The 19,010-nt window shown below is 36.1% G+C and overlaps 1 long non-coding RNA gene across 3 annotated transcripts in view; it reads right to left on the bottom strand.

The window, feature by feature from the left end:
* Positions 1 to 19,010, bottom strand: part of LOC118189098 (uncharacterized) — an 872,843-nt gene that overhangs the window by 36,908 nt on the left and 816,925 nt on the right. For 2 of the 3 annotated variants that reach the window (XR_015043503.1, XR_015043501.1), the window contains one exon: positions 7,467 to 7,532. The exons of the other annotated variant lie outside the window; for it this stretch is intronic. This is a non-coding gene — a long non-coding RNA (uncharacterized LOC118189098). The remainder of the gene's footprint in view (positions 1 to 7,466; positions 7,533 to 19,010) is intronic. 3 annotated transcript variants of the gene reach the window in all.

Raw genomic sequence — 19,010 nt, 5'->3', positions numbered from 1 at the left:
TAAAAACTATCGAAACTAGTCCTGCGAAAATTTTCAAAATATAACGCTGATTTTTGTTGTTTGACTTCTGAATTATTATCTATGTATGTATGTGCAGAATGCGTTGATGAATCCGGTCCTGATAACAGAAATGTGCCTTAAATTTAATTTTATTGTTTTGTTGCATTTCTCCCCCCTTCCGCATTCATTCCCCGTCTTCAATATCTTCCTCCTTTCCCAATAAATGTTCGATTATTTCTCCGTCATCTTGAGAGAGTGCGACGGGAACAGAACTATTTACACTTCATCTACACAAACACTTATCTCCTCCGAATATGTAACTATATCCGAAATGTCTAACACGAGCACCAGATACGATTTCAAGCCAAGAGAAATTTTGTCGCTTGAATTGGCATCCACGAACAGGAATATAATTTATACTTATACAATTTATACTTATAGCCACGTTAATGTTTTCTGTAGCTTTCCAGGAAAGGGACAAAATAAATATGGCATAAGACACTACTGTCAAAATTCACACATGGGCACATGAGAAGGGATCGCTCGTTCATCTTTATGGTAAATAATTCAGTAGTTAATCCTTGATTCACTAGTTGGATAAGATTTTGCTACGCTGAATGGCAGAAACATAAGGCAAATGTTTTCACCATTTAAGTTTACTCATTACATACGTCTTTTCTTACAGCTGTAAATATAAATTTTAAAAAGTGCCTTTCTTTTGCTATTGCAGGTTAGTTGGGTGCCAGTTGAGGCAGTTGGTTAACGTGTAGAAAAGGAGTTTTTATATTTTGTAAGGTTAATTTTCATTATCGCTAATAGATAAAAAAAAAGAAACGCATAGGTTATAATAAAATTTCCGTTTACGAAAAAATGTAAATTACAGAAAATTTTCTTAGATTAAAGTCATAAATTTAATTTTGTTACAATTTAATTTAGTGCATATTATCCACACCATTCATTTTGAAAATGTCATAGTAATGCACTCCAGATGCAGTTTGAGTATTTAGAGTGCTCTGGAGATTCTGATTTGTAGTTAAATAAAATAATTGTCTCCGTTCTTCAGCTGAAGTGGATAAACAAGATGAATTTAAAGAATCAATGGAATTTTTCAAAATATGCTTATTTAAGTATCTTCACCCGAGATGTAAGAATGCAGCTATCTTTCAGAGTCTTCTCGATTGAATAATCTGTCCTAGTCAATTTTAGTATTACCATAAATAACGAACTCTTAAGGACTGGATTCTCACTAGGTTAAATAAGAGCCTAAATAAGAAACTATGCAAAACTTTCCAAATAAAATACCTAAATAAAGGGAATGAAAATATCGGAAACACGCTAATTATGAAAAGAAACTTTTTCGACATCTCGTCTAATTTGACTTCCTACTTGAAGACAGATATTACATTATTTGCTGGAAAGATAAAGTCATAAGGTTACTAGAAAATGAATATCTGTGTAGCATAATGACGCAAATATTCACGGAAGGCTCAGGAAAAGGGTGACGAATTCGCTTGGAGATTCAGAGAAAATTTCTGCCTCCAGTAGGAAAGAAAGCGAAAGTACATAATAAAATGTAATATCCGTACACGTTTGAGGTCTCAAATGCAGTAAAATGCATTCCATTTTCAGTTAAAATAATGGACTGTAAAAATTTTCTGTTTTTTAAACAAAAGTGCATAAATCATTGAAAATAAAAACGACTTTTTAAAGTAATTCTATTGGAGGAGCTAAAGTAACAAGATCAACATAATAAACATAAAAATTTCAGACTAGTTTCGAAGGTTTAAATATCCTTCTTTAGCTGTAGATATGCAGATGACAAAAGAGAAACCTGTGCTTAGGCGATAACAATGAGAGGAAGGAGTCAAGCTGATGGCTCCATCTATTGATGAAAAATAAAGACAAATAAGAAATAATTTCCTTAAAAGCTAAGGTTAAGGACGGACAATGTTGGGATCGTTAATTTAGTCTTGAAAGACTTTTGTGAATGTGAACGCGATTAGAATATCGAATTCCCAACGGAAAATGTTTTTTGAATAATTTTGTCTGAGAAAAAATGGAAAATGTGATTTTCTGACCAACAGTTTTAGAAGACAGAGGATTTATGTGTTTCTTTTTACTTAGGGGAATATATTTTAACTCAAATAATAAATAATATTCTAAATTAGAGTTTCTCAAACTGTGGTTCTCAATCACTGGTCTTGTGAAACTCCTAGATTTCCAAAAATAAATAAATAATTTAAAATAAACTAAAATTAAAATTAATTGCATATATCATCCTTTAGCAGAAAATCTCAGAGTTTGGAAAATTGCGAATGACAATAGTCTATCTTTTTTTTCTTCCTCAAGACTAACATTTTAAAACCTTTTTCTCTATAGATAAGTAATAGATTTCCCACTACAGTCTTAGCAACAAAAGTGGTATTAAAAGCATGCTGTCTGTGGTGCTTCACGCCGTAATTCCTCTGCACATATGGCACAACCAAGAAAAACGGAATAGAATGAATTGTACAATATCCTTTAAAAATTATAATTAAGTTCGATTCTATGTATGTGTGTGAGATAGGCTTTTCTTCACGAATCCGAAAAGAAAGCAATGAAATCGATTAGACTGATGAGTGTGCTGATCTCAGCTATCAGCTTGCCAAAATACATCCAAACATAGAACAACTGTACAAGAATCGGCAGGCTTACCCATCTTGTTAACAGGAGCACCAACATTTATTTAATTTTTAAATAATAAAGTAGAAAGAGTTCTGTAAATATAACTATTCAATCTATTATTCCCGTTTAAATTACATAATAAATTATTTTCTTTTAATGTATTGATTGTCATATCTTTTTTAAATAAAAGCTTACTAGATAAAAGCTTTTTTATTCTACTTTATTTTCTGCTTTTAGCCTAAGTTACACTTTACCAACGACAAAATTTTCAGTCAGTATTAAAACACAAGCAATATATTATAAGAAAATTATGAAATAACGATAAATAACTGAATATCAGTCAGAGAATGAAGAAATCACTGAATATTCAGATTCTGAAATCGGGCAACAAGTATTTTGCTTGAAGTTAAAATGAAGAATCGGATATCTCCAGTTCGTCATTGAATGTACCACTATGGCAAACTTGTAGAGACATTAGGTATGGCAGATCAGAGACATTAGGCAGGCAAGATGAAAAATTAGCAACGCCTTCGCTGGGAATCGAATCACGAACCTCTAAAATACCGGCTCAGTATGCTTACCACGAAGGCACGCTAGGAAGGCGGGAGAAATACCTTATAAACTTCATTATTAAGTGCGGTAAGATGACAAACACGAAAGCATTTTTTTTCGAGAAACGCCCTTCGCCCGTATGCTTCAGACTGACTTTTTTACACACAGTATACTCCCGATTATCTGTGGCATTGGGTGGCGCGGCCGCCGCGGATAACAAAAATCGCGGATAATCCGAAAAAAGCTAAAAACGGGTATAGCAAAAGAGAAAACAGTCATTCCAACTTTGAAAAATCGTTTTATGTACAACAAAACGTAAAATAAACAGCAGGAAATGTTTTACTAACGCTTAATATTTTAGTATATCACTCAAAATTAACCTAAAATGCATTTTGTTAATGAAAACAGAAAAGTGCTTTGTATACTTACGAGAGGCGTCAAGGATACACAGAAAATTAATACGTATGTACTGTTGTAATACTGTAATGTATTATGTAATTACAAAAGCATAACTGTAAAACTACACTTTTTTAAAGAAATCAGTCATTTGTGTTTGCTTCTTGCTTTGGAAAGATTTTCTCTTGATCCGAGATTGCATTTTTCGTAGCATAAGTTTCTCGGCCAACTCCGCGTCGTCTTGTTCTTCCAAATAGCTGAGCAGTCCGTCGACTTGTTGCAAAGCCTTTTCGTGAGTCTCCCGCATCTGCACAGCGGGCTCTTCTGCGCCTTCACTTCGCTGTCCTTCATTCTCGGTCTCTCCCCTTGCTTTCTTCACAATTTCATCATCTGTCAAGCGTTCGAAGCCATGTTCGTTGACGTCAGACTCCAACAACTCGTTAATGTTTTCAGCATCGACGTTCTCACCACCCGGAACTGTTTTCACCATATCGGCAAGAGTTGCCGTGGGAGTGTCTACATCTTCATTCTCTTCTTCACAACTCAAAGGGGTTAGGTTGCTGTTGGCTTCAACATTAGGCATGAGTTTTCTCCATGATTTTATGACGGTTGATGGTTTTACTGAGTCCCATGCAGATGCAATGTCGTAGATGCTGCCAAGATTGTGTAGTGTTTCCACAATTCTTTCAGATCATAACCTTCTTCAATTTTGGTCATTAGCAGCTTGGTTGTGTATGTTCTCTTCATTGTTGCAATGACTCCTTGGTCCATGGGTTGGATTAGCGCAGTAACGTTTGGAGGGAGAAACTTTGCAAAAATTTGTCCATCAAAAAACTTTAGCACGCTTGTTGCTGGGTGAGAAGATGCGTTTTCGATCAACAGCACAGCTTTTTCAAACAGGTTTTTCGATTTAAGATATTTATGCACTTGAAGAACAAAGATTTTTTTCGAACCATTCTTGTAAAATGTTTCGGTTCATCCATCCTTTCTTTTTTCTTTTTTTTTCTTTTTTTTTTTTTACTTTCCAATGACAACAAGTCTAAGTTTATGTCCACCGGTAGCGTTAATGCAAGACATGATAGTGATCCTTTCCTTGCTGCTTTTATGACCCGCCGCTTTACTTTCACTTTCAAAAGCTAAAGTGCGAGTGGACATTTTCAAAAAAGTCTCGATTCGTCGGCATTGTAAATTTGTGCAAAAGATAGCTCTTCTTTTAGAACAAATTCTTCAAATTCATGGTGGAAATCGTCGGCTGCTTGTTGGTCACCACTAAGTTTCTCCCCATGAAGTCCAATTTCTCGAATTCCATATCGCTGCTTAAAACGAGTCAACCAGCCAGAAGACGCATCAAAATTTCCTTTTAGGCCTAACAACTCAAAAAACGGTTTTGCCTTCGCCGCAATGATAGCACCATTTGCAGGAGTACTCTCTTTTCGAACTTGAGCTAACCACTCTGTCAGTGCCGTGTCTAGCTCATCAAAGGTAGAACCCATCATAGTTTTTCGTGTTTTCCTTGCGGAAGCAATGTCCGACATCGATACAAAGTTCACCAGTTTTTCTTTTTGTTTTAGAATGTCACGCACTGTTGTTTCCGATATTCCGTAATCCAATTCCAACTGCTGCCTTGTAGCGCCGTTTGCTACTTTGGAAATTAATTCTAGTTTTTTCGCAATCGTCAACACAAAGTTCTTTCGTTTTCCTGACATTTTAAATCGGTAACGAAAAACACAAAACCAAAAAGCACAAGCACTGAACACAATAAAAGATAAGAAATTAACTCCGACCGGTTCGCAAACACTATCAGGCTTAAACTAACAATGGCGAGTGGGAGGACGCGTCAGTAAGACGAGAGAGGGCGGTGGAGCGGTCACTGCAAGGGTGAGTAAGAAATCACTTACTCATCATAGGGGAAGGTTCCGAGAAGGCCTGGTATATTTTTGCTATAAATAAGCACGATGTTAGCAAGTTGAACGTTTGGCTCAGTTTTGTGAACATTTTTATTTTCTTTGCTTTACGCTTGTAAAAAAAAGACTTTGTGCGGCAGGCGCGGATCTCTACTGTATTAAAAATCCGCGGAGTCTACTGTATTAAAAAAAATCTGATGTGTACTTCCTTGTACGGAAAGTGAAATTATATGCATTTTTTTCCTGCCTTTCATTTAAACATATTGAATTCTACTTCGCCGATAACGTATAAACCACAATAGAATAAATGCATTCTAAAAATTCATTATACACTGCTGGCCACCGTAAATGCAACACCCTGAAGGAATCATACAAATAACAAGAAATTTACAACATGCATTAGCGGAGGTGATATATGCAAATGATTAGAATTTCAGCCGGATCGCACATCACGGGCGCCTGTGGCACCACTTCAAAGCGCTATTTAAGGCTTGGAGTTTTCGACGATTTCAAGTTCGGCAAGTGTGTTTTTCTTGTGGTTTTTTATTTAAAAAACGAACAATTATTCCTCTTAGTAAATAGCGATCATCGTTTGATCAAGTATCCGAGTTCGACAGAAGAAGGATAGTAGCCTACCGAGAGTGTTTATTATCTTTCAGGGAAAACGGTAGTCGTGTTGGACAAAACCAAACAACTGTAATGCGGATAGGTGATCGTTGGATGCAGGAGAGTACGGCGGACCGACGTGTTCGATCGCATCCACCTCAGTGCACCACTTCACGTGATGACAGGAACATTGTGCGCATGGCAGTGACGGATCGCTCAGTCACATCACGAAACATAGCACAGCACATTCTGTCTGTAACACATCATCATCCAGTATCTGCGCGTACCATTCGACGCCGTTTACAGCAAAGTGGTCTGTCCACAAGACGTCCATTGCTTCGTCTACCCTTGACGCAGAACCACAGACCGTTTTGCCGCCAATGGTGCGATGGAAGAAGGATATGGACGGTAGAATGGAATAAAATTGTTTTTACTGACGAGTCACGCTTCTGTCTGCAACACCACGATGGTCGGATTCGAGTCTCGAGATACCGTGGAGAGAAGATGCTGAACAGCTGCGTTATGCACCGCCACACTGGTCCTGCACCGGGTATTATGGTATGGGGCGGTATTGGATACCACTCTCGCACTCCTCTAGTACGCATTGCCGGTATTTAAAATAGCCAGCACAACATCTCCCAGGTGTTGGAGCCAGTTGTCCTTCCTTGCCTTCAGGGCCTTCAGGACAATGCGCGACCACAGGTGGCACGCATTGTTCAAGGGTTCTTCGTCAATCGGCAGATTGAATTGCTTCCCTGGCCGGCTCGCTTTCCCGATCTTTCACCGATAGAAAACATGTGGTCCATGGTTGCTGAACGATTGACCCAGTTTACATCCCAAGCTGCCACACCAGAGCAATTTTGGCAACCTGTGGAAGCTGCTTGGTCTGCTGTACCCCAAGAACACATCCAAAGTCTCGTTGAATCAACGCCGAGGAGTGTGGCAGCGGTGATCTCCAACAATGGCGGCTACTGAGGCTACTGATTCTGGAAGGAACCACACTTCACAGAAATCTATAAATTTAATCATTTGATACTTGGTCAACATGTTATCTACTAAATAAATTTTATTGTGATATCTCTTGTCTTTCTTGGTGTTGCAATTTGGGTGGTCAGCAGTTTATTTATTTACCATAGCGACACTTCGGCGCTAGGTTCACTTAGCAGAGTTACATTTCATTCATTTTTTTAATTCAGAATACACAAAAATTATATCATCTCAAGAATTCTCTAATCGTTGCCATATGTTATATTCAAATACTATAATAAATCTAAAACAATGTATAAAAGAAATTAAGTAAATAAAACAGGAACTGTTTTTCACGGACGATTGAGCACCGCTTACCTAATGCGCATTGGCCACTTGTAAAGATTCTCCTCTGCTGGAGTCAGACAGGCTTCCTCGAGTTTACTTAAAAATATATTTCTCATTCAATTATTTCAGTTCTTACTTCGCGGCAAAACAAAACTACATAAAAACACAAAATATCTTCATTAAAAATTGAAAGACATAGGAAAGCATAAATCACAAATACAGTTAAAACTATTGAAAAAAATTTTACAATTAAAATCAGAGTTTCTGCGCAAAAACAAGTAATTCGGCCAGCAGACAAAAAGACAGATTTTTCGGTGCACAAAACTAAGTTTCCTTTCGGTCCCACTCGGCAAAAAGACAGTGAACGCGTATAAACTGAATTGTTTATGGACGCTGCGCTGAGTCAATATACAGGGTAATTTACTACTTAAATGATAATTCCAGAATGGATTAATCATCATTTAATCCGCAATAATAAAAGAAGACGTTATCTTTATTGTTGCGAAGATTAATTTCTCTAGATTGGCAACAAAGTCAGTGTTCTGCTGTTTCAAATGTAAACAGATATGGCTATGGTGAAAAAATTAGGCTTAACCGCACTTAAACTATTTAAATAGTTTATAATTCTACAACTATAACATGCAGGTTAAGTAAAGGCATAAACCTTAACCGGAAAATAAAAGCAACATAATTGAATCATTTTTAAAGCAAAAAATGCACAATTTACTAACATATAAGCTCGCGGAATAAAAAAACTAAGCCATGTAACAGAATGGGTATATAGGTATGTATATGTATATATTTATATACTTTTGGTGCGGCCGATTTTGCAAACAAAGCAAAAGGTGCAAATCTACATGTTATATCAATCCCACATACAAAATTTCAACGTTCTGAAGCTATTCATTTTTGAGTTATGCGAGATACATACGTACAGACGCCACGAAAAAAATATGTTTTGAATCCTTGTTAAATCATTTTTATAATTTGAACAAAAAGAGTCTTCTTTCTGTCCTTACGTACACATATCACACCAAAAACATCGTTAAATTGCATTCGATAAGGGTAAAAATGAATATTTTCGTTGAAATATGGTACCCGGAAATTTTCGTGATTACAATACTTCCTTTACTTAGCACAAGGAAGGAAAGATGTAGAAAATCGCAGCATACTATTTTTTATTACTTTTATTTTAAAAGTTTGCTTTATAATCTGTGAAAATTTCACAATTTTTTATCGGATACATTTTTGGATGTTGAAATTTTAAAATCATAAGCTTCAAATAATCCAAAATGTCGAGCGAATTTTAAAAATTCACGAAAAATTTTAATATTAAGTAATAAGTTTCATACAAATTTCTCTGAAGAGACTTTTTTACTCTTTTCGATGGTGCAAGCAGTTAAATTTTGATGTGTTTAGTTTGTTCGTAAACAATGACATGTGCAAAAAGTAGTTTAAATAAAAAGAATCTAAGTCGTATTTTGAAAGTATTGCATCATCACATTGCATTGCCATTGACAAAATAATGTGTTCAGAGTTTGAATCGAAAGTTTATCAAAAAGTAGGTCAAAAATCGCTGAAAAAATCCCACTCATAATGAAACACCGTAAGTAAACTAAATAAAAATATGTAAAAAAGATATCGTTATTCAGAATTTCACAAAAGTTAATAATGCCGTTACTAAAATACCTGCAAAAGAATCCGGCCGCACCAAAAGTATATCCCACAAAGAGCATCGTTTTACAGTTTTCTTTCTATCACCGTTTTCTTTCAGAGGAAACTTCGAGTTTAAAGCTTCCTGCTTGATGATACGCAGCTCGACATAGCTATACAAACAAATCTGAGGTCGAAGTGTAATTTCACTTAAGAGGCTTCGGTTATCGGGATCTGAAATTGCATGACGTCGACAATAGTGAGCTAGAGTTCTTGTCATCACTTAAAAGCCTGGCATGCATTTTAGCCTTGCCTTACGAAGTTATGCTTAAAACATTAAGGATTAAGGATTAATGCAGCATTAAGGATTCTTTCTCTCCCTCTAAGTTCTCATAATTTAACAGTCTGCGAGTGCCCTTTCATTTGACTTTATCCTTTTGTTTAATTAAATGATTAGACTATAATGGGAACATTTAAGAGCTCTTCTGTACTCAATCAGGATAGCTTTTCTGCAGTTTTTCTTTGAGATTCGTAAAAAATGAATAAATTGCATTCTGAAGTTCAGTTAGTTATTAAAGTTAAAAAAAATTTATAACTACTTTGCATCAGCATTTAAATGAATCCCTTCAAACACTTCAGAATACTGTTTTTTTTAACTATTATCTATTTAGTATTTTTCCGGACAGTTTAATTGTGATTGGCTGTAAGATATGGCACTTGCCTACTACCATCTACATCCGCAGTGATTTACTACAGCCACTCGTATTAAACTGCGCTTTCGAAAAATTCTAATTTGCAGTTGCATGCTTAACTCTCGGAACCAATGTAGATAACATTTTGGTCGATTAGAATAGTTTACCTTGAGTCCAATGGGATAACTCCTGTGTGAGAATTGTAAGAGTAGTAAAAGTACCCTTTATTAACTCTTTAAACGTTACAATGCGTCAACTCGACGCTAACAAACTACTACGCCTCTTCTTGGGGGAAAACTGAAATTCAGATAACGAAACAAAAATTTGAAGATATGTACAAGTAACAGAGCTACGCTAAATCCCGTTTCTTAAACCCCTGTCGAAAACTAGTGACAGCAAGTAAATGCAATTAAGCCACGCGAACCAGCAATAACTCTGGGAGCAAACGCTTAAGCAGCAGAGGTGACGGCAAATAGCCTAACTCTCTCTCTTTCCTACCCTGAAACTCGGTTTTTAAACGTTTTCTTCAACGTAGAATTTGCATTTCTTCATGAGCGCTACCAAATTGAAATATTCTGGCACTGACAACTAGGGGAATGAAGGCTGATACAAAAGAATAACAAATTAAATAGGTTATTTAAAATAAATATAAATCTCTACACCCTCATTCACTATGCTCTTTTTACATTACTTAGTTGATTTCTCTTCAAATCATTAAATTCCTTGACATTTTCTTATAGATCCTTATTTATTAATGTTTTCACAATGACTCGGAGGTCAATTTTACCAAACAGATATACTGACTGAATTAATAAATCTGTTATATCTTTGAAGGATTTTGTCAAAAGAATAAAAGAAAAAAAGTTAAACATTAAAAAAAAAAAAAAAAAAAAAAAAAAAAAAAAAAAAAAAACTCTCACAAGGAAAAAGATTTAAAAAGTGTCAAAAAGAAATTACATTTGTAAATTAAAAACACACTAGCAAAAAAAAATAAATAAATAAACTTGTGAAAATAAACATTTCTTTTGTAAAATAATAAAAAAATGAAAGTAAAAAGCGATGAAGTAAATTTTAGTTTTGGGAAAAAAAAAGTAGATATATAGGGGGCGGCACTTCCGTAAATTAAAAACGGGAGGGAAAAACATAGAACAGTGACATTTATAAAAACAAAAAAGTGAGAATTTACGGGAAAATTTAATTTACGTTTGTAAAAACGTGAAAAGGGAAAGAAAATAAGCATTAAAATATATGCTTATTTTCTTTCCCTTTTAAATTAAAATATATGCTTACAAAAGAAAATTAAAGAAAAGATAAAGTAAAATTTTGGAAAATGTGATGTAATTAAACTTAAAGTAAAGACTTAAAATAATACAGGAAAAATAACTTAAAAAAGTATTACAGAATGATGTTATCTCCTACAAACAAGTGCTTCAAAAGGAATCGTTGTTGTCGCATAGTAAAAGCGAAATTTGTTGTTGTCACAAACAAAAAACAAAACTACCATGTGATACATTATAGAACATGAGGGCGTTAATAACATTTCTGAGTAATCATGATTCTAAGTTGGCGGTGTCGATGTCATATCCAGATGTCACGTGATTCAGAAGATGGCAGTGTGCCTTGGCAGTATACTTCGCTTTTTCTAATAAAAAATTACTTAATTTCGTTTTTAGTCCAAAGGGGCTTTGTCCCTGAAAATCAATTGTTTTCGTTTTGCGATTTTGCGTTGAATAACTAATGTTCGTTTCACTTTCCAAACTGTTGCCACCAAATGTTAGAGTCCTGCATTATATTTGAAGAAATTAAATAATGAAAAATCTGCATAAATGTATGCCTATTTCTCGCATTGTGATAAAACAACGGTACATAGAGCCATCGAATTTTGAATGACGTAGTCCTCCTACAAATATGGGCATGTGGAAGACCAAATTTCATACTTTAACGAATTTTTGATTAACAGACTCAAGGATTTCAAAACTAGCAATGGCAACAGTCTACGGGGAAAAAAAAAAAAAAAAAAAAAAAAAAAACATCTTTTATCTCCAGCGCGTAACTGTGTATCGAAAATTTTAAAGATAAGCTCATTTTAATTATTTTGCGACATTGCTATTGAACTGAATTTTATGGTTTAAGTGCAAAGAACATGATATTTAATAAATAAACGTAACAAACAAAGCATTAAAAAAACATCCCTTTGGACGTAATTAAAAATCTGAAACCTTTCAGATTTTTTTCTTTTTCTGTTTTCGGTTTTTATGAGATTACGGCTAAGCCTCGAGGGCTATCTGCCTAATGCTTTCGTGAAGGACGTACTAAGGGCACTGGCTCGTATACACACTACGCACGGGGGAAACCACAAAACTCCCACCTGTTCGCGGAATTCAAACTTCGGACCGAACTATCAGTGTTCAGCGAATTTACAGCTCGGCCGCTGGTGGGCTCTAATTGCGTTTAATCTTATCACCAGTCTCGAAAGCTATATAAAGTTTTAAATCTGGATTTATTCTTTACTTTTTAATTATGCAGTTCATAAGGTAAAGAGTTTCATATTTTCGTTTATTCAATTCGTCAGAGAATCGAGGTTTATTAGTTTCTGAAAAGGTGGCTTAAATCATAAACATATCACGTTAAAAAGCACACGCAAAGACACGCTAATATTGTTCTTATCCAAATTTCAAAGAACTTCAATAATATGAATAATATTCGTTTTTGTTACATAATTCTGTAAATTAATTTATATAATTATGTAATAAGGAAAAGTACTTTTCTATTTGTGAATACGTTTTGCATTGTTGTTATAAATAAGTTACCAAATTAGACACTGAAACCGCTAAGGCTAAAGTTACGCAAAGGGAAGAATTATGAGAGTAAATGCTGTATATTTTATTTCTATTTTAAAGTAAAATGCTCATAAAAATTATCTCAAATTACTCTGTTTTATTTAAATATCCTATATATAAAAAATAACTTTTAAAACTACCTCAACATTCTTTGTCATATATTCGTAAAAATAAAATCAGGCGAAGCTGCTAATCACGACGAATTTAAATTGAAATGATCAAATAGAAATCTAATGTAATATTTTTTATAATATATCATTTCTACACTATCTCTCCATCTAGTCGTTAATTATTATGGGCATCCTACGCTTTCATTTTCAGTTCTGTGCGATGAAAGAATATGACCAGGGCTAAAAAGACCATTATTCACTTAGTATATTCACTAAAATTTGAAATTTAAAAGATAATTTTACAAACATTATATCTCACACTATTCTGACCGTAGAAGAGGAGAAAACAATAAAGACGAAAAAAATCATTGCATATAAACGCAGAAAAATTATTCTTCATGAACATATAACAATGAAATAGAGTGTGACCTTAATCTTCCAAAACCTTCATATTTATACAGTGGTGTAAGGTAACATTAAATTTATTTGTTCTTTCAAACACTTTGGATTAAAGAATTTGTCATTGCTATCAGCCCATCAATCTAAAGTAGAGAATATTAAGAAACTTTATTTTAAAGACAGGTTTTCAAACTATTTCTTATCGCAAAGCCTGATATTCTGATTTTGGTCATCTAACCAAAAAAAAAAAAAAAAAAAAAAAAAAAGTTAATAATTGCGCAGAAGGAAACTGTCAAATGCTTGCATAGTCCTTGAAAAATACTGTGAAACATTGTATAATCACCTCAAATATATATGTAGCGAAAATTTTAAAGAAATCTGCTCTGCAGGATTGGATCAAAAGTTCATTTCGAGATTTAATCCAAACAAACAAAGAAGAGGAAACCAGACTAAATAAAACTGTGTAGTAATAAGATTATCATTCATACCTGGAAGGATATATACGTATAATAAGTACGCTTTTAGAGTTTCTTTCTGACTGTTCAGCTTCGGGAAACTGCACAATAAATATTAGCACATATCTGCTTTACAAAGTAAAATTCTGCAGTGATAAACATATGCAGAGGTTGATCATACCATTTCAGACACCACTTATCCTTAATTAAAGAAATAAGCTTTCATCATTTAAAGAGCTAGATGTTTCAATCGATTTTATAAATAAAATATCTTTTTCTCAATCCCCCCTCATCAGTGGTTGCGTAACTCACAACGCTGAAATGGGAGTTAGAAGCCAGGAGAATAGGCTGGTTATATGGGTGATTTTCATCGTTTCCCCCATGTGTAGCATGAATACGAGACAGTATCCTTCATTAAGTCCTCTATTAAGACATCCTCCCCTCAGGTATATAGCCCTCGTGTGCTTTGTCATATTAAAATAACATAACCTACTTAATTTTAGATGCAAATTTTAGATTTTTGCTTTCATTGAGGTATGTTATTCGTTTAATTAAAAATTTTTACAAATGTTTAATTCACACCAGAACACCTATGTTATAATATATTGAAGCATAGCACCAATTATTTTAAATGGGAGGCATACGCGCAGATAACTTCGGAACAAAACTAATATAATAATCAGCGGTAATTAAAGTATTTATTAGTTCGAAACATCAATATTATATTTTCTGCTTTAATCAATAAATTAAGAAAAATAAAATTAACTGAAAAGATGAATAAGCTTGTAGAGACATTAGATTATTTGGAAGCAGGAAAGATGAAAAATACGCAACGTCTTCGTTGGGAATCGAACCACGGATCTCTGAAATACGCGCCCAGCGTGCAGACCACCACACCACGAAGGCGCGCCAAGAAGGCGGGAGAAATGCCTTATAAGCTTTTTAAGTAAAACATTTCCTTTACTCAGCGAATATAAGCGAAAATCAAAAACACAGAAAGCCTGTGAGATTCAATTCAAACTTTACAAGTATTTTAATCAGATCTGAAATAATTTATTTATATTTTGCATATATGTTTTGTATTTTAGCTGGGAGACAATCCACGTGAAGAGGAGACTATTCATGTCAGCCTATCACCCAGAATCAATCTTAAGACAAAAGCCAAATAGTCGAGCTATTAAGAGGAATGAGATGACATGTCGTGACACTATGCAACACTTTCAACCCACGTAACCAAACCAAGTGTCGCCACAGATATTTAATTGCTTTAAATGCAGTTTATCGTCCAAACGAATGATGCCATACTTATCAATGATGTTTAACCTCTGACTATATTACCGCCGATTACTATACTGAAAATAGGCTACAGCGTGACGTAATTTATTCATTCATTTTATTTGATTACATGTTAAGAAATATTACTCAAAATTTAAATAAAAGCCACATTAAAGCAACCAAGTGAATAAATTAATTATCTTCTAATGCAGTAAGATTTACCTGCCCCAGTTTTCTTCCCGCTAGAAATATAGAAATGTACTTCACGAGTTAGTACTATAGCATCATTCGTTATGAGCTTAACGAAATAACATATTAACTCTGCTTACATTAGTTTAATATTACTTTTGCACTGGAAGTTTTTAACAAAACGCGAATATTTCTTATTGTGTCTACATTTTTAAAAAATCGGTTATGACTGGCAAGAGCTCTTCAAGTCGACCCGACTCCGGATTCAAACCCGTTCTCTCCAAATAAACTTTTCAACGTCTGTACCCCTAAAATTTTCTTAATTAACCCATCCAAGAGGAACTTCAATTTCCGGTTTCATCCAGCTATTTCCGGGCCTGCTCGATTTCCGGGTATTGGCACGAAAATTGGCACCCCAGCTAATTCGGTCTTAATTAAATTTAAATCTCCAGGATTTTAAGCTTTCTACTGGGGAGGATGCGACGAGGGGGGGTTTGGGCAGAAGGCAGAGAAATACGAGAGCAGCATCTTAATGAAGACCGCCACGCGGGGCTGTGACGTCAGACAGACGGAAGGAAAAGTGAGGAGATGAGGGGCTGCGAGAGAGAAAGTGTGGGAGGGTGTCGAATGTAATATGTTTCTGGGATTGGAGAACCGTTACGGTTAGGGATTATTTACTTGTTTGGTTTGAAATGGGGAATGTGATCGCTGATCGTGTCAGCAATCGTGTCGGGAATTTTGATGGATGGCTAAGATTTAGAAAAGAGGGTGGAGCAACTTTTCTAATTTGAAATAGGAGGATCGAAACTAAATTTTGCAAAGACTGGACATTGAAGATCTAGCTATTTGTGTCCTGAGGGAGGAAAATTAGGTCATTGCTATGATACAACAGAGATAATGGACCGAAAAATGCAATTTAAGGTCTTCTTAGATAATTAGTCTGGTTTCTACAGCAAATACGTGGATTGACGCTTCCTAGAATTTACACGAAGAGGGGAATTTTACAAAGTATAATATATTAAGCTTAAATTTGAAAGGAGAAAAAATTCAAACGCTTATCATGCACTAATATTTGTGAAAAATGCAATATCATGAAAGAATTGCCGGATATGAATGAAATTTTTTCATATATTACTGATAATGGTATAAATAAATGGTTAAATTTGCAAGACAGAAAATATAAAAGGGACGTCGGAAATCAGTATGCCCACTATGCTGAGCGATGAGAATCCGTACACGTCGTGGCATTGAATCTTACAGGCTCTGAATGCAATCATGGGGAATGGCATTCTATCTGGCTTCAATTTGACTTTAAAATTCAGTCTTAATGTGTATCTCCGCCAGCTGTACGAGCCAGCGAGTCGCCGACCGATGAAATCCCAGACATGCTCAATGGGCGACATGTACGGCTAGTAAGCAGACGATGGAAGAATCGAAACCTGTTGCGCTCTGTAGAAAGCTTGTGAAGTCTGAGAAGCATATGCATGGACATTATCCTGCTGAAATTCAGCGCCCGAAATGCGTCGAAAAATGAACAGAACCCAATTTTCTTAGCGATCACTGTTGAGGTTTCCCGCAATCTGAAGTAGATGGAATCGACAATTATACCCAATAGCTCTCTACACCACGATGCCAGGTGCTTGTGCGGTATGACGCTGGAAATACATTTTGGGAGCAGACATTCCCCTCTGTAACGTCTGACGCCTACTCTTCCATCAGTCTAGTTCCAGATTGTCGCGAGATTCATTGGAGAAAACAACTTACTTGCCCATTGAAGTCGGAGGCGTCTGTGATTCACCGGCAAGGGAATCCTGCATAGGGGAACCTTACACGTTGTTCATACTGCAGCAGACGACGACGAAACGTGGAGCTAGACAACACAACACTTGTAGCCGCTCTTCAACGCTGTGCTAACACACCAGAAGATGATGTAAGATCTGTCACAGCCATGCGGAAGAGTTGTTTGTCGTCCCGTATCGTTGTATTATTGCGTGCCCCACTACCAGGATTTCGCCTTATTTGGTTCTCCTCTGTCCATTTCTTCCAAAGTGCATCACTGTTGTGGCATTCCGCTAGGTGCGGCCTGCAATTGCTCGATGCGAAAGTCTACCGTCTCGCATACCGACGATTCGGCCTTGTTCGAACTCCGTTAATTGTTGGTACAGCACCCTCTTCTGATGACGAGGCATACTGGTCACTAATTAAACATTCACCGCAGACAGAATACGATAAACAGATTTCAACGAAGCTTTACAGACCTTTATATACTTGGAAAAAGAGGCCCGTTCTCATTTAACGTATGCGTAATAGCTTTCAAATTCTAATCATTTGCATGTTTACCCCACTTTAAATTTCCTATAACTTCGGTTCTATTTGCATAATTCCTTCATGATGTTGCTATTTTCACAAACATTAGTGCATAAAAGATAATTTTTACTTATGTCAAATGTTTGTATGAATCCAATTTCCATAGCAGTTAACAAATATCATATTTCCTCGGGTATATTCTTCTCTAACAAAACGTTTGAGGAAAATTTTAGCTGGAGCTAAAACAGCTCCAGCTTCTCAAATAAATAAATAAATAAATAAATAAATAAATAAATAAATAAATAGTGTTTTAATTCCACATTGAGATTTTTTTTTCGTCTTACTAACAAACTTTCGCAAACTGAAAATTTCCCTTCTAACTGTTGACCTTTATGCTAGCCCAATGCAACAACCGAACTATCACAGCGTAGCAACGTAAACTGACTTTCGACCAACCATTTCGCCGAGCCAGCTTCACATTCTTTAATTACGAGGGTTGGAACTTTAATAATGGCAACACAGCTGAAAAAACGCTACGCAACAAAACCAAAGAATATCGCTATACCACACGTAAACTACATACCTACCTTACCTCTCAGCAAAAAGACTCGTCCTGCCTACGTCACGCGCATGCGGAGTGACGCGAAGAACGGATCCTTGTATTAGCTTTCGGTCTAAAGTAAGTGTTGTCAGGATGTTTTCAAAACAAGAACAACAATGTTGGATAAAAATTTAATGTGCCAGAGGTAGTACAGCACGACAGTGTCATCAAGGGCTTCAAGAGGCTTGCGGGGAATCTGCATTGCCTTACAGAACCATAGCAAGATGGGTGAAAGCATTCAATGAAGGACGCCAAAACGTGGCAGACATGCTGCGGCCAGGTCTTCCGAGTGTCAGCGATGCAGACGTGCAAGCTGTTGCCGCATTAATGGACAGTGATCGCAGCCAGACGATTCGTCAGCTGGCCGGACAAACAGGATTAGAGCATACGACTGTGCTGCACATTCTGAAGGAACGCCTGTCCATGAGAAAAATTGCTTCACGATGGGTTCCACATCAATTGACGGAAATGCAGAAATGGCTACGATACGATGCTGCTACGATACGATACTTTTTTACGCCCTATCATTACGCTGGATGAGACTTGGGCCCGATCGTACCAGCCAGAACTGAAACGCCAATCAAACGAATGGTGTCATCACGGGTCACCACGACGTTCAAAATTTCGTCAGAACCCCAGCAATGTGAAAGTTATGGTGATTCTCGTGTGCGACTGTGATGGTGTCATCCTAACGCATACCGTTCCCCCACAGCAGACCGTCACTGCGCAGTATTACTGCTCATTTTTGGAGCACAATCTCCGACCAGCTTTGAGAAAAAAATGGCGACACTTTCTGCAGAACGCTCCTCTCATTTTGCATGACAATGCTCGGCCGCATGTAGCGCAAGCTGTGACTGAGTTGTTCAAGCGATGTGGCTGGGAAGTGCTTTACCATCCACCATACTCCCCAGATCTAAGCCCTTGTGACTATGACTTAATTCCTAAGATGAAGGAACCACTTCGTGGCACTCGCTTCCAAACTGTTCCTGAGATTCTTGCAGCAGTAGACCGGTCCATTCAAACTATCAACAAAACAGGCGCTGCTACAGGTAT

This window comes from Stegodyphus dumicola, chromosome 10, assembly GCF_044657685.1.
Source record: "Stegodyphus dumicola isolate Sdum_Otavi_A_Nest chromosome 10, ASM4465768v1".
In the NCBI taxonomy this organism is placed as follows: Eukaryota; Metazoa; Arthropoda; class Arachnida; order Araneae; family Eresidae; genus Stegodyphus; species Stegodyphus dumicola.
Note: the sequence above shows the minus strand (reverse complement) of the source record. Positions and strands in the feature narration are given on the sequence as shown.